Genomic DNA, 15,192 nt, shown 5'->3' on the forward strand with positions numbered 1-15,192 from the left:
TTTCCCACAGACGGTGCCAAATTGTGTGAGTGATTTTCTGATCACACTGCCCAATTTAGTAATCAGCTAGAGAGAACTGGCAAAATAGATGACACCGGGCTGACCTGCAACAGAAAGAGAAGATTCCGGCGGTGGTTCGTCCACCCAGGGGCACTCCGACGATCAAGTCAGTATATTTCTCAAAGATAATAAATACTGCTAAACTCACTATTCAGGATATAAATTGCGTACCTTGGACCCATGGGGGTGCCTTTCTTTTATAGTCAACACAATCCTAGTCCTAATAGGAGCCTAGCTCTAATGAAGTTAGGATTACTGCTAATCTTGGACTCTCAGTAGGATTGGGATAAACTCTCTAAGAGTCTTATCATTTCCTAACTGAAGTCTTCTCTCATTCCAGGACTCTTGTCCCTTATTCGCTTATCTTGGATTCCGATATCTTCAGAGATAACCTCGGCCTCGCCGAGATAACCTCGGCGTCATGACCAGGACATGTGGCACCTCGGCTGACACGTCGGCGTCACCTTAGCCACATGTTGGTACTCAGAAAATATATCTCCACAGAAAGATAAGAATGATCAAATTGACTGTTGTTGTTTTTTTTAAGAGTAATGATAAACAAGCACAAAATTTGTACAGAATTTTCATATAGAATGATGTTGATTAATGTGAACCTTTTGTTTTAAATCAAAACATGGATGATAATGAGTTTATTTTAAAAATTGCCATTGTCACATCATTTTTGTAGATTTTTTTTTTGGTATGAATTTTGTGTATGAATATAGAGTTTTCCTTTTTTAACTGGTTGTGTTGTCTTGCAACTCCTCATATCGTCGGAGTGTCGCTGAAGCTATTTGTTAAGTTAGTTGAAGTCCCATTGATTGGCTCTTTATTCATATCTTACTTAAAGAAGCAGAATAAAATGGCTGAGGTGTGTTCATCTGTAAATTCTCATTCAATTTGGTATACATGCACATGCACATGCACTCACACTCACACTCACACTCACACATGGATATATCTATGTTTAGGCTCTAGATATCTGTATGAGTTATTTATTTGTGAGTTGTTCAATTGGGGTGTGAGGGTAAAATCAAGAGACTAAGGCCTCGTTTGGCAAGTTAACATTTTTGCTAAAAAGTCAAAAAGTTACTTAAAAAACGAAAAAACCTATAATCTATACCAAAAAGTAAAAGATTTCCTTTTCTCTCTACTTTTTGCACATCTTTTCGTAAAAAGCAAAAAAGTCACTCCAAACATACTAGTTTTTTTTTACCTCATAGTTTAGCCAAAAAGTCAAAAGGTTACTAAAATAGCCTGTTCCCAAACGAGGCCTAAATGCAAAAAATATTTGTCATTGATAGATTTTGCAAAGTACTGTGATTAGAGATGAGTAGCGGATATACCAATCTGTCCAAACCAACCGAATCGAACCAATCCGCCGCATTTTGGACGATATGTGATGACGAGCGGACGGTTGCGGATTGATTTTTTTCAATCCGCCTAGTTTTGGACTGATAGCGAATTTGAGGTTTATTTGGCCGCAACCGAACCGCCAAACCGCTGAACATCCCTAGTAATTTATAAGACTTTGTGTTTTCAATTTGTTTATATATTCTATTTGTGTTTTCAATTGAAAAATGGTTTAATATTATGTTGAATATATTATGTTAAAAAAGAGTTTTCAACTAAAATATATTTTTTGAATTGAAAAAAATAAATGTTTTATTTATCTCTATATATTTTAGTTTTTAAATCTAACTTTAAAAATAATAAATAAAAAAGATTATATATGCTAGTTGGTTTTTGTTTTCAAAAACAAAGGCCTCGTTTGGGAAGTGGCTATTTTAGTAGGCTTTTTGGCTATTTTAGTAGGCTATTTTAGTTTGTGTGTTTGGGAAGTTGGGTTAAATTTTTGGGTTGATTGTTGTATTGAAAAATGTGTTTGAAATGATGTTTAATTTGAAATGACAAATTTGCCCCTGACTTTATTTTTTTCCAAAATTATTATGCAGGGGTAATATCGTAATTTAACCTGTCTGCAGCCTACACTGTTGGTGGCAGTGTAGGCTGCGTTGCTGCAGCAGCCGTTGCTTTTTGACTTTATTTTTTATTTTATTATTTTTTTTTGAAAATCAATGGTTGGTGAGGCTTTTTGGCTATTTTCCCATTTGAGGCTAAAATAGCCTCTTTCAAGGTTTCCCAAACACCCCCAAATATAGATGTAACAATACAGAGGCATACAATCTCTACTACTGCTCTGTTCATGGTTTGGTGGTTTGAATTATTTTCATATTTTAAGAACCACAGATTATAACACTTTATGTGGATGAGGCATGCTGTAATTGTAATATATAGATAAAGTTTCAAACTTTATTTCTTTGGATGAGGCATCCAGTGATTACAATATTCTGTTAAGTCATTGATTGTAATTTTTATTTTTATTTTTTGAGAAAATGCACAAGTTGAATTATGTTGAAAATTTATAAAATTTTAAACTGCCAAATCGATTCGCATCTATCTGCCAATCCGTTCAATCCACATCCGTCGGATTGGCGGACGAATGCGGATTGATTTTCGCCAATCCGCCAATCTGGCAAACGGAAGGCAGATTGGAAGTTCCGTGGCCGCAACCGACCCACGCCCACCCCTAACTGTGATACTAGAGACACCAATGTTTAGACCTGAATTTCCTTCCCAAGGTTTGTTCTCTCAAAAAATGGCTCATGTTAAATGTTTTTGACATTATTGGTATGAAGATTTGAGAAAGTTAGGACTTTGATGAAGATTTGGGAGGATAATATCTTTTTCTAGATTAAGAATGTTTCAGTTACATCACAATTTCCTACATTCATCAATCGAACAAGAAGGGTAGCACAGCATCCAAAGGTAAAAACAATGTTGTCTGAACTGAAAATGGTTCAAGGCATGTTAGTATAAGTTTGCTCCTATGAAGGATGATTAATTTAGTAATATATTTGGGTGATCCACATGGAAATGAACTTCTAGTGCATTTTCAACTCTTTGAGAAATTTTGATTTGTTGTGCTGTGTGGATTGTGTAGTTTATTATGGAAAGAAGAGAATGAGAATGATGGAATTGAATGTTATATATATATTTTAAATATACAAATAGAAAATTCACATACAAAATGATGTGGATCAAATTGAAAGTTTCATTTTAAATCAAAACACTAATAACGATGACAATGAGTTCGTTTTTAAAAAATGTTATTGCCACATCATTTTTGTCGGTTTTTTGTTTTTTTGGTATGAATAAAGTTTTCTTTGTGGATTTGTTGTGTGTGTGTGGGGGGGGGGGCGGTTATGTAGTTTATTATGGAAAGATAAGAATGATCAGATTGATTATTGTTGTTTTTTTTAAGAATAATGATAAACAAGCACAAAATTCGTATAGAATTTTCATATAAAATGATGTTGATCAATGTGAACCTTTTGTTTTAAATCAAAACATGGATGACAATGAGTTTATTTTAAAAATTGCCATTGCCACATCATTTTTGTGGAATTTTTTGTATGAATTTTTTGTATAAATACAAAGTTTTCCTTTTTTAACTGGTTGTGCTGCCTTGCAGCTTCTCATATGGTCGGGGTGTCACTGAAGTTATTTGTTAAGTTAGTTGAAGTCTACTTCATGATGATGCATATAGTTCTAAATGAAATAGTGAAATTTTGTGGAGATTACTTTGACTTAGAAATTATGAGTAGTTAACAAGCGAAAGACGCAATCATGTATTTCCAGAATTAACTGATAGAATTTTTATGCCCTTTTGAGGAGCCTTCTATTACCACTAGAATTAAGAAAGTGGAAAACAAAAAGTTGAAGTCCGTAAAACAGGAACTAAAATGAAAACATAAAAATATTCAATATATTTTTTTCAGTATTTTTATCAAAAAATGACACAAATTTCACAAATTTCAATATGATACGTATAAATTACAATTATATTTTGATCTTAACATTATTTATACCGTGTTTTTAGGCATTGGCATACACTAGTATATACATAAGTTACATCTCTCTACTTTTACAAGTGTTATTGTATGGTATAACTAATTATAAATATTCATCTAAATAATTCTTAAGTTATGAATAATATTTTGAGATCATATATTGTGAATGATAATAATATTTTTAAAAATTGTGTTCCAAATTGAACCAAACAGCATTTTAGTGGTTTGGTCTAGATTGATTCTAAGATTTTTATAATTCGGTTTGATTTCACATTTTATAAAACTATAAGTAACGATTTAGTCATGATTTACTCTTAAATCGAACCAGTCTAAACCATCCTCACTTCTAAAACTATAGGGAAACTAGCGACATAGTGATAACAGTATAAATAAAATAAAATAAAATAAAAAAGTGCAAATCTTGAAAAGTATACTATTTTTATTATTAAAATGTATAAATTTTATTACTAATTTTATCACTACTGTGCTATTATATTTTCAAAAATATAATAAGGGTTGGTTTGGGATGTCCTAAAAAAGTGCACTTTTTTACTTATTGGTGGGTTTGGATTGGGTTTGGGTTGGGTTTGATGTGATGTGTTAGAGAGATGATGTGATTTAAATAAGATGATGTGAGCATCTCCAATGCACTAGGCATATAATACTTGTTAGTTAAAATGCCTAGTGTGATTCACTTTTTTCAATTCCAATGCACTAGGCATATGATTAGGCATTTTGGCTCAACTCATATTCACTAGCTACATGTAGCTAGCCTTCAACGCTAGGTAAAATGTATTCAATCATTAGGATCATTTCCCTCCATCTTTATTGTTGACGTGGCATTCTATAAAATTAATAGTATTTGGATAAATAGCTAAAATAAAGAGCATGGTTGGAGTAAAAACATAAAACAGTTGATAGGCAAAATAAAATATATACTTTATAGTAATATTTGGATAGGTAAAATGCCTACTACCGTTGGAGATGCTCTAAGATAGTGACTTTTTGACTTTTTGACTTATTTAGTACATGCCAAACTAGCCCTAAATTTCAATTAATTGGACTAAGGCTAGGAGTTGGCTTTTTGGCTAAAGCCAAAAAATTGAAGCAATCACATCACCCTTTTTAATTTTTTATACATTTTTTTTAAAAAAAAAAAAAATTGAGAAAACTAACCAAAATAGTTATTTTCTCAAACGACTACTAGCTCGGAGCCCCATTAGCTAGCGAGCCGGGCCAGGATCTGGGCGACGTATAGAGTATGAACTGGACCCACATGTGCGAGGGATACTATTGTAATTTTATACGAATAAGTAAATCCATTAAATTAATTACAAATTAATCAACTAAATTAATTCCATGTTCACACAGATTAAAATGGTATTAGCAAGAGAGTTAAAAAATGAAGAGAAAATCTTTCAATTCCGACAATCAAATCTTTAGTACAGTGAACAACTGCAGACTTTAGTACCAAAAGAAAAAGTCCCTTTAATTGAACACGCCGTCTTATCTTTGACAACATTGACAACAACAGCGATTCTCCCCTCCACCTCGCGCGTACCTCCTCCTCCTTCAATCACAACCGCTAAATCTGCAACAGTCAAACGTCCGGTACGCCCATCGAACGGTGATCAAAACGGGAAGACCGGAAAGTTCGGACCAAGTTTCGAAGGCGTTGATTTGAGGACCAAACGCGTTGAATTGTCGGGAACTAGGGGATTAAATTAGGGTCCGGTCATTCTTCTTCGGTTCAGATCGGAGACAGTTCCGTTTAGTACAGCTCATTAAGGGGTTGTTTGGGATGATCTAAATAAGTGTACTTTTTGACTTTTTATGAAATATCTTTTTATGAAATATGGATTGTATTTGGGTTGGGTTTGAAGTGATGTGTTAGAGAGGTGATGTGACTTAAATAAGATGATGTGACTTAAATAGGATAGTGACTTTTTGACTTTTTATCTTTTTTCAAGCATGTCAAACTTGGCCTAAATTTATTCGTAGATTTTTTTTTCGATAATTAGAACTGTTTATATTTTAGAATTTATTATGTACATTATTCGTTTAACAAGGCACATCGATCAGATAAATTATATTATGTATTCGGATTACTTTTATCTGAAAAAAATAAACGGTAAAAAAATAAATTGTTTATAAAAAAAATATCCGAATATATAATATCCGTTATCCGATCGATGTGATTTTTCACAAGATTAATGTACTCAAAAAACTTTAAAATATAAAAAATTTGAATTATCGAAAAGAAATCAAAAAATGAGTTCAATGGACCGGACTGAACCCTTCAATCCAAATGCTGGACCGGAAGCAAGTCCTCAACCTTCAATTATGGAGTTTTGCTACATTTCATTTTACTCCAATTTGGTTATTTTACTAAATTATTTTAATTTTTTTTTTTACTATTTTAATAGATTAAAATATTTATATTTAGAAAGATGGTTGAATTTTGTTATATTTGGACGTAATATTTTTGAAAGAAAAACTAAATGATTATGAGTTTGATGTGATATTTTATCTTATGCCTCATTTGAAAACAAACTATTTTAACAACTTTTTTTTTAAAGAAAAGATATATTAAAAAAATAGAGAGAATGATGTGACAACTTATAATAACTTTTGATTTTTTTGACTAAAACTTGTAGTTGCCAAACTAAGGCCAAGTTTGGGAAGACTAAATAAGTGTACTTTTTGACTTTTCTTGTATTATGTGTAGAAAAAATAGAAAGGAGATGTTGATTGATATGACCCAAAAAAGATAAAAAGATGAAATAAGTATACTTTTTTAGTTTAGCCAAACTGGACCTAAGATTTATTGACTATTTAATTTATTCTATTTTATTTTATTGTGAATTTTAACCCAAAAAGTGAAAAATAGCCTTTGTTTAGCAAAGCCAATGTTGTGATAAGATAGTAGAATCACATATAATTGAGATCTCGTTTAGAAGTATATTATTTTAATAATTTTTAATTTTTTATAAAAAAAAATATATAAAAAAATTTAAAAAATAATGTGATAATTTACCGTGATTTTTTACTTTTTAACTAAAATATTAAGCCCCCAAATGAGGCATGAATATGTAAAAATAAAAAATTAAAACCAATCATTTCACATCATTAGAAGTGAAATCTACCATTCCACGTTATTAGAGATAAATGAGTGTTTTGAGAAGTTTGTAAAAAATTAATTTTTTAATTTTTTGACTTTTTTAGTAGTTTTTTGGCAAAAAAATTGACTTTTTGGTGTCTTTTTTGTGACTTTTTTGAAAGAAGTTGGTAAAAAACTAAAAAATTAATTTTTTACCAACTTTTCAAATTGCCCCAAAATTGTAAGGATGTTGTTAGAGTGCCAAACATTTTCTTAAATTAAATTAAGAAAAATATTTAAAATACCTAATTTATCACTCTTAAAAATCATCTCTAATAATATATCTGGTAAGTGTCGAATTTTAATTTATTAAATATTTTATTATATGGAATCTAATCTCAATATCACATCATTAAAGATAATGAAAGTGATAAATTGAGAAGATGCAGCATTATTGTTAAATTAAATGCTGAAATTCTCTAATGCTCATATTAGTGAAAGAACTAGAGGAATTTGTAGAATTTCTCGTGTGTTCCGTATTGATAATTTAAGGAGTATTTTGGAAAGTAAGTTAGGAATCAATATTTTGATTTATTTTTTTAAAAAATATATTAAAAAAATAAAAAAAAGTGATATGACTTTTAAAAGTTAAAAAATAAAAAAATTAACTTTTAACCAACTTGTCAAAATAGGCCTAAATTATTAATTTTATAAAGATTTGTAATGTAAATCATTTAGGATTAAAATAAAATAAAAATAAAAAACTAATTTTATCAAATAATTATAAATTTTTTATTTTATTATATTTTTCTAAAAAAAATTGACAATAAATACATTTTTAAATTAACAAACACGATAAAATAATTGAGATTATAATTATCGGATCGACTTAATGTTTTTTTATTAATGATATATAGTGAAATTTTTATAAAAAAAACTATTTAAAGTATCAAAATATGATTATGATAGACCCTATGTACCCTTTAAATTCTCTCATATTAAAATAAAGAATAAATTACAACTACATCCCTTGAGGTTTGATTAAAATATAAATCTCCCCTGTGATTCTGAAAATTACATTTCATTCCCTGAGGTTTATAATTTCATAACAAATCGTCCATTTTATTAATGAATCATCAAGTCAATTAACATTTTTTAATAATGTTATAAATATGTTTCAATTAATAATTTAGGTAATTTTAATATTGTATAGGAGAGCAATTATAAATTTATTTTTTTAGTTAATTATGTTAAATAAAAAATTTAACAAGGAGATATTCGTAATTTTTCAAACTAGAAGAGCAATCTGTACTTTAAACAAACCTCAAGACGTGTACTTATAATTTACCCCAAAATAAAAATATGAATATAAAAGAAGTGTAACCTATAAATTAATTCAAAAATTTTTGATAAAATGAACTATTTATATTATTAAAATAGTAACAAATTCTATAAATCCTTTAAATTTTTTTATATTTAAATAAAATTATGATTACGAGAGAAGGGTAATCCGGGAAAGCTGGGTAGAGGTACACGTGGCGGAGAGTGAGAGGAGAAGGGCACGCCCAGGAGAACAGGCGGTAACAGGGGATAAAAAGAAGGAACAATGATGAGCGTGAAAAGAGGATGTGCGTTATGCGCATCTGAGAGTATCACCGTCGGGATCTATATGATAGTTATATCTATTCTAATATATAATTGTCATGTATATATATATAGACGCAATGGCGCATGCATTCGTGCACGCTTCGGCTCGTGAATCCATAAGATGAGAGAGAAATAGAGGAGTGAGGTGATTTTGTATATAGATAAATTATAAATATATTTTTGAGATTTGATTAAAATATAAATTATTTTTTGTAGTTTTGAAAAATATATTTTACTTTTAAAGTTTTTAATTTCATAATAAAATGTTCTTTTTATTAATAAATTATCACGTCAATTAATTATTTTTAATGATGTTAAAAATATATTTTAATTTATAATTTAAGTAATTTTATTATTATATAAAAGAGTAATTATAAATTTTATTTTTTAATTAATTATGTTAAATAAAAAATTTTAATTTTTTAAATTACTTTATACTCTGTATGATAAAACTAAGGTCAAGTTTGGCATATTGTAAAAAAGTCAAAAAGTTACTCAAAAAGTTAAAAAGTTAACACTATTCACCAAAAATCAACAATTACGGCTGCACAACTCTCAATCCTAATTTTTTCCTACAAATCAATTTCTATAATTTTTTATTACATATTTTTTCATAAAAAGTTAAAAAATTAACCCAAATATTCATATTTTCTTCCTCAATTTTTTAATTTAAAAAAATAAAAAATACACTTATTTAAGACACTCCAAACAATCCCTTAACCTAAAAACTGAAAATTGTCAAGATAGATTGGGGGTTGGGTATGTGTGCAATGAGAAGAGATGGTCAAACTATAGTTTAATGGGGCTACCCCCTTGCACGCGCGAGGATGCTTCACTGCTTGTGCTAGGTAGGTATCATATCACAGTCAAAATAAATTTGTTCACATTTTGTCCCGTTTATTTTCAGAGATAGAATAGAAAAGATTCATAGTGAAAAAATTAATAATAAAGAGATTATTAATGAGGAGATTAATAGTGATAAATTATTAAATTATTTTTATATAAAATAATAAAATAAATAAATAAATATATATAAAAAATTAAATATTAATATTTTAAAAAAAATTCTCAATATATAAAAAATAAAAAAATTTCTAATCCCCTCACTATTTTTCTAATACCATCTCTATATTCTCCTTACCAATCCCCCTTCCAAGGCATTTACTAATACCAAGGGATTAGGAGTCCCCTCCCCATCTCTCAAAACAAACACCCTATATAGTAGTCACACCTCACTATCAATCTCAATCCCCTCCCCATAACCCCAAACAAATGGAGCCTTTAGAAATAATAAGTTTATGTGTACATAAATTAAGAGGTTGTTTGGGGTATCCTAAATAAGTGTACTTTTGTATTTTTCAACTAAAAAGTTGAGGAAAAAAATATAAATATTTGGATTAACTTTTTGTCTTTTTAAGAAAAAATGTGTAATAAAAAATTGTATAAATAAAGTATGTAGTGAAAGAAAATTAATTGATTGTACGGCTCTCCTGTGGCAAGAGAAGTGTATGATGGCCTGCTTAACGAAGGTGATGTTGTCAGTAGATTTATACTATAAAAATATATAAAATATTTTTCATTTGTAAATACAAATATTTTTTTTACTTTTTGTATAACTTTTTGACTTTTTGAATTATATTTGACTTGCCAAACTTGGCCTAAGGCTTTATTTGTCATTTTTTAAAAAAATTAAAAAGTTAAAAAATCACTATTCTATTTAAGTCACGTTATCTTATTTAAGTCACATCACTTCTCTATCATATTATTTCAAACCCAACCCATATCCAACTCATATTTCATAAAAAGTCAAAAAATACATTTATTTAGTACATTTCAAACAATCCCTAAATATAAAATGAGATATAATTTGTTTTTAAAGTTATGTCTCGTTCTGTTTTTTATTTTTGTGTTCTTAATATTATTGTTTTTGAAATATGCAAAGAATATATGAATTTCTACGGGAAAATTGCATATCAAACATAGGAAGAAATTGTATTATACATACAGAAAATTTATATCATCATAAAAATATAAATATTTTTTTACTATATTAATTATTTGCAATTTCTCTAATTTTTATTTGTCCAAAACAATATAATCTATATAAAAAATAAAATTTCTATTTTTTTTAGATTTACTAAAAATTATATTTATAGCTAAAATTTATATTAGAAATGATACATCCCTCTAATTGAGGAGCTCTAAAAGAGCATTAATGATGTGGAAAAAAAATTAAAAAAAAGAAAAAGAAATCCAGATCAAAATATCACATCACATGGAACCCATACACTAATTAGAGCTATTTAGAGCACTTAATTTAGAACTTTCAATCTTTTTTCAATTTATATAACAAATATCACAAGAATAATGCAACAATTATATTATTACAAATATAAATCATCTTCGTAAATGTTTTGTTTTAAAATAAACGGTTCTCATTAAGTCATATAATTTTGTATAAAAATTAATATACACTACAACATTTTCTTAATTTAGTGACATTTGAAAGTGTCACAAAACTATTCTTTTAATGACAATTTTTAGTCTTGTTGCATTTTGAACAAGTACCATTTCTATCGGTGCCATAATAGATACTAGTGTCACGGTAGATATTTACAAGTATTACTACACCATCATGGCTAAAAATTTTCAATGATATTTTGATGTCATGATGGATACTATTTGTGACACTATCAAGCGCCATTAAAAAAAGAGTTAGTAACACTTCTAAGTTCCATTACACCATCAAGGCTACACACTTTCAGTGACACTTTAATGTCATGGTAGACACTATTCGTGACGCTATGAAGTGTCATTAAAGAAGACTTGCAATCTAAAAAATGTCACTACATGGATTTTTAATGACACTTGTTATCTTACAATTGATATAAATGCCACTAAATCCAATTTATTTGTATCATTAAATGGATATACGTGACATTGGAACTTATTGAATCAATTTTATAAGCAATTGAATATTAATAACCACATCCTATATTAATTTGACATCCATTCATCCTTTAATATTTTCGTAACAATAAACGAATATTACCACCATAGGATAATCACATAAAAAAAAAATTCAAACCACAATCAATTATTTATTATTGAAACATAAATTTATTTATATTGCAATAAAATTTCCTTCCCGAAATTATAAAATATTCTACTACACTAACAAAGTTAAAAGCAAAAAAAATTTAAAAGAATGGAAACTCTTACTGGTATGAGTTTTCAAAATGAGAAACTCTTATCAATAAAGAGTCTCATTTGAACAGATTTGGATGGAAAAAAAATTATGTTAATGAATCATTGATCAAATTGTATATTGATCTTAATTTGTGAATCTCTGGATTTTTAATAGTAATAAAAAAATATGTGTATTATTTAGACACTCAAAATGGAACTACATGGCATTAGGTTCAAAATATGGACTCCTTTATAGCTTGTTATAATAAGAAATTATCTAGTAGGTTTCAAATATTTTTGTGTCTATGTGTGCCTATTTTAATTCATTGAGAAATATTATTTTGACCCTATTAATTATAACAGCATGCAAATAGACTTTTCAAACCATTGAAAAGTATCACTTTGCCTTTTAAACTATAAAGACGAACAAATGTCCAATGATAAAAACGTACAAATTGGACCGTTAATAAAAGGGATTAACGTGAAACACACTAATAGTTTAAGGAGTCAATTTGTACGGTTTAATAATTTAGGGTAACAAAATGATACTTCTCAATAGTTTATAGAGTTTATTTGTACATTTTTATAATTTAAGGGATGAAAATAATACTTCTTAATAGTTAAGAGGCTCTCTATGTAAATAATCCCTATTTCATGACATTTTTTTGTTTTGTCCATTATATTTGTTATTTTTAGACGATGCAATTATTCAGCCTTCTACTGTTAAGGGTTCGTTTGGGAAGTGGGTTGGCTTTTTGAATTTTTTGATTATTTTAGCCTGGGGTTAAAAAGTCTCGTTTGGGATGGACTTTTTGACTTTTGTGAGAGAAAAAGTATAATGATTATGGGTTGAATGTGATTTTTATCCTATTTGGTTAAAAAATCTATTTTATTTTTTTTATGGTTATTTTAGCCAAAAAGTCCCAAACCCACTCTTCCCAAACGAGCATGTAAAATTTCCAAAATATGAGATAATTATTTAATTATAATTTTATTTTTTTAAATGAAAATTTTGATTTGTGCACATGAATTTATTCAATAAATATTATATTTACATATAAAATCAATTATATTTAACAAAGAAAAAATAAAATCATAAATAAAGAATTTATGTACAATTTAATTTGAAATATAAGCTATATTCATGAATTTTGTTCATAAAATTAAAAAATTCATATTTGTCATATCGTTTTGAATAACGTTATGTTCTTTTGAATAAAGTTATGTATAGATCCCCGTTCGTATGTATAATACTATATTTCGAACGGAGGTAAAAATGAATTCAAAAGTGCATTATGAGTAAAATTTATATGTAGATTTTTTTTTTTGGGGTATAGTATTATATTTCAAAAATAATAATGAATTAACTTACTTTATATGATGAGTCTAAATGTCATTTATTATGTCTATCAAATTATCAATGTAGGAACTCAAAAAAATCTATAAGAGATGTATTGTAAGTTATCCATTTTATATCATTTACAACATGAATATTTATGATTTTTTTTTTGTTAAAAAGACTTATATATTTTTTGATATGCAAAAGTGAGTAATTAGTTGTAAATTAGCACCTATAAAAATTAATCTCTCCGCTTTTGTAAAGTACAATGTGCTTACATTCAATTTTTCCTTAGAGAAAGTTGAAGTTATGATCTCCTCCTTGAGACAAAACCCTTAAAAAAGTCATAATAGTCATTAAAATAATTAGAATAAAAGTATACGCACCAATTAATATGCTAACAGATGATATGACATAATTATGCAAAATTAAAGAAAGTAATTAATATCTTATCAGCAATTAATAAGACCCCCTAGATCAAATCATGAATTATTTCATACAAAATTCTAAGGGAAAATATCAAATCAGTTCTTTTGAAATAATAATTATAAATTAATGATAAATTTTATAAAATTAATAATTAAAATTATAAATTTTTTCATGAATATTTAGTTACTTTTTGAAAACTACGCTGAAGCATAATTTCTCCAAATTTTAAACCCTAAATTGTTTTTTTTTTTTTTAAATAATAAAAAAACTCCTTCTACCACATCCGGCGTGGAGTGTGTTAATATTTCTCCAAATTTTAAATCCTAAATTGTTTTTTTTTTTTAAATAATAAGAAACTCCTTCTATCACATCCGGCATGGAGTGTGTTAATATTTTTAGTCATAGGTCTAATTTAGGAACATAGTTAAAAGTTAAATTTTGATTTTTAATTTATTTTGAGTCATGTTATCTTTTTACTTGTTTACATAATTTTTTAAAAAAAAATTTAAAAAATTAATTTTTAACCAATTTCTCAAAACAACAAATAATATATGGCAAACTCTCAATTTCATTAGGGTTGGTGTTTGGTTAATTTTGGCCAGCCTATCAATTTAGGTGGTTCGGAGAACTTTCTTCCAACATATGTCCCAATTAAAAGTTATTCATATTTATCTTTTTTATTGGGTTTAAGCTAATATAAATGTTTAACTGTATTAGAAAATGATATTCGTGCCAATTGGCACTAAAAGTGGAATCTCCATTTTGATTTGTTGGTAGCAAATTGGAGATGATGGGATTAATCTACGGTCTTAATTTTAATATTAAAAATTTAAAAAAAAATTAAAAATTTTATATAATATTTATATAGCTGTGAAACTCACAATCTGCACCTAAGTATTATGTAAAAATTATAATAATTTTTTTAAAATCTCTAATATTTTTGCCACAAAAAACATACTAGAGATAATTATATCCACCATTCGGCGTAAAATAAATAAATAAAAATCATTCGAACTTGAATTTGGTGTGCAAGTGTAGGACAACTGGACTGATGTTACACCTAAACGACGACGTCCTTTTCTTACCTCGCTATGAGATCTAACTTTTGGGAGTAAAATCCAAATCATATGGCATCTCCTTTGGGCCACATGAAACACCCCTTCACTATTCAATCACAAGTTTTATGGTATTCTTGGGATATTACACTTAGGTCCCGTTTACACTACAAGAATTAACACTTTTGGCAACAAAAAAATTGGTCGCTAAAAGTCAATTTTTGGTCGGCAAAAGTTATCCGCGACCAAATTTTTTAGTCGCTACTTTGGTCGCCAATTGAGGGTCGGCAAAAGTAATTCGCGACCAAAATTTTAGTTGGTCGGCAAAAGTTGGATTTGCCGACTAAATTTTTGGTCGCTAAATATGTAATTACCGCGACTAATTTATTTTGTCGCTAAAACACTTTAGTCGCGAAAAGTGATATTTTCCCGACCAAATTTTTCAGTCGCCAATTGTCA

This window comes from Camellia sinensis, chromosome 3, assembly GCF_055761805.1.
Source record: "Camellia sinensis isolate YWXY chromosome 3, ASM5576180v1, whole genome shotgun sequence".
Taxonomy (NCBI): domain Eukaryota; kingdom Viridiplantae; phylum Streptophyta; class Magnoliopsida; order Ericales; family Theaceae; genus Camellia; species Camellia sinensis.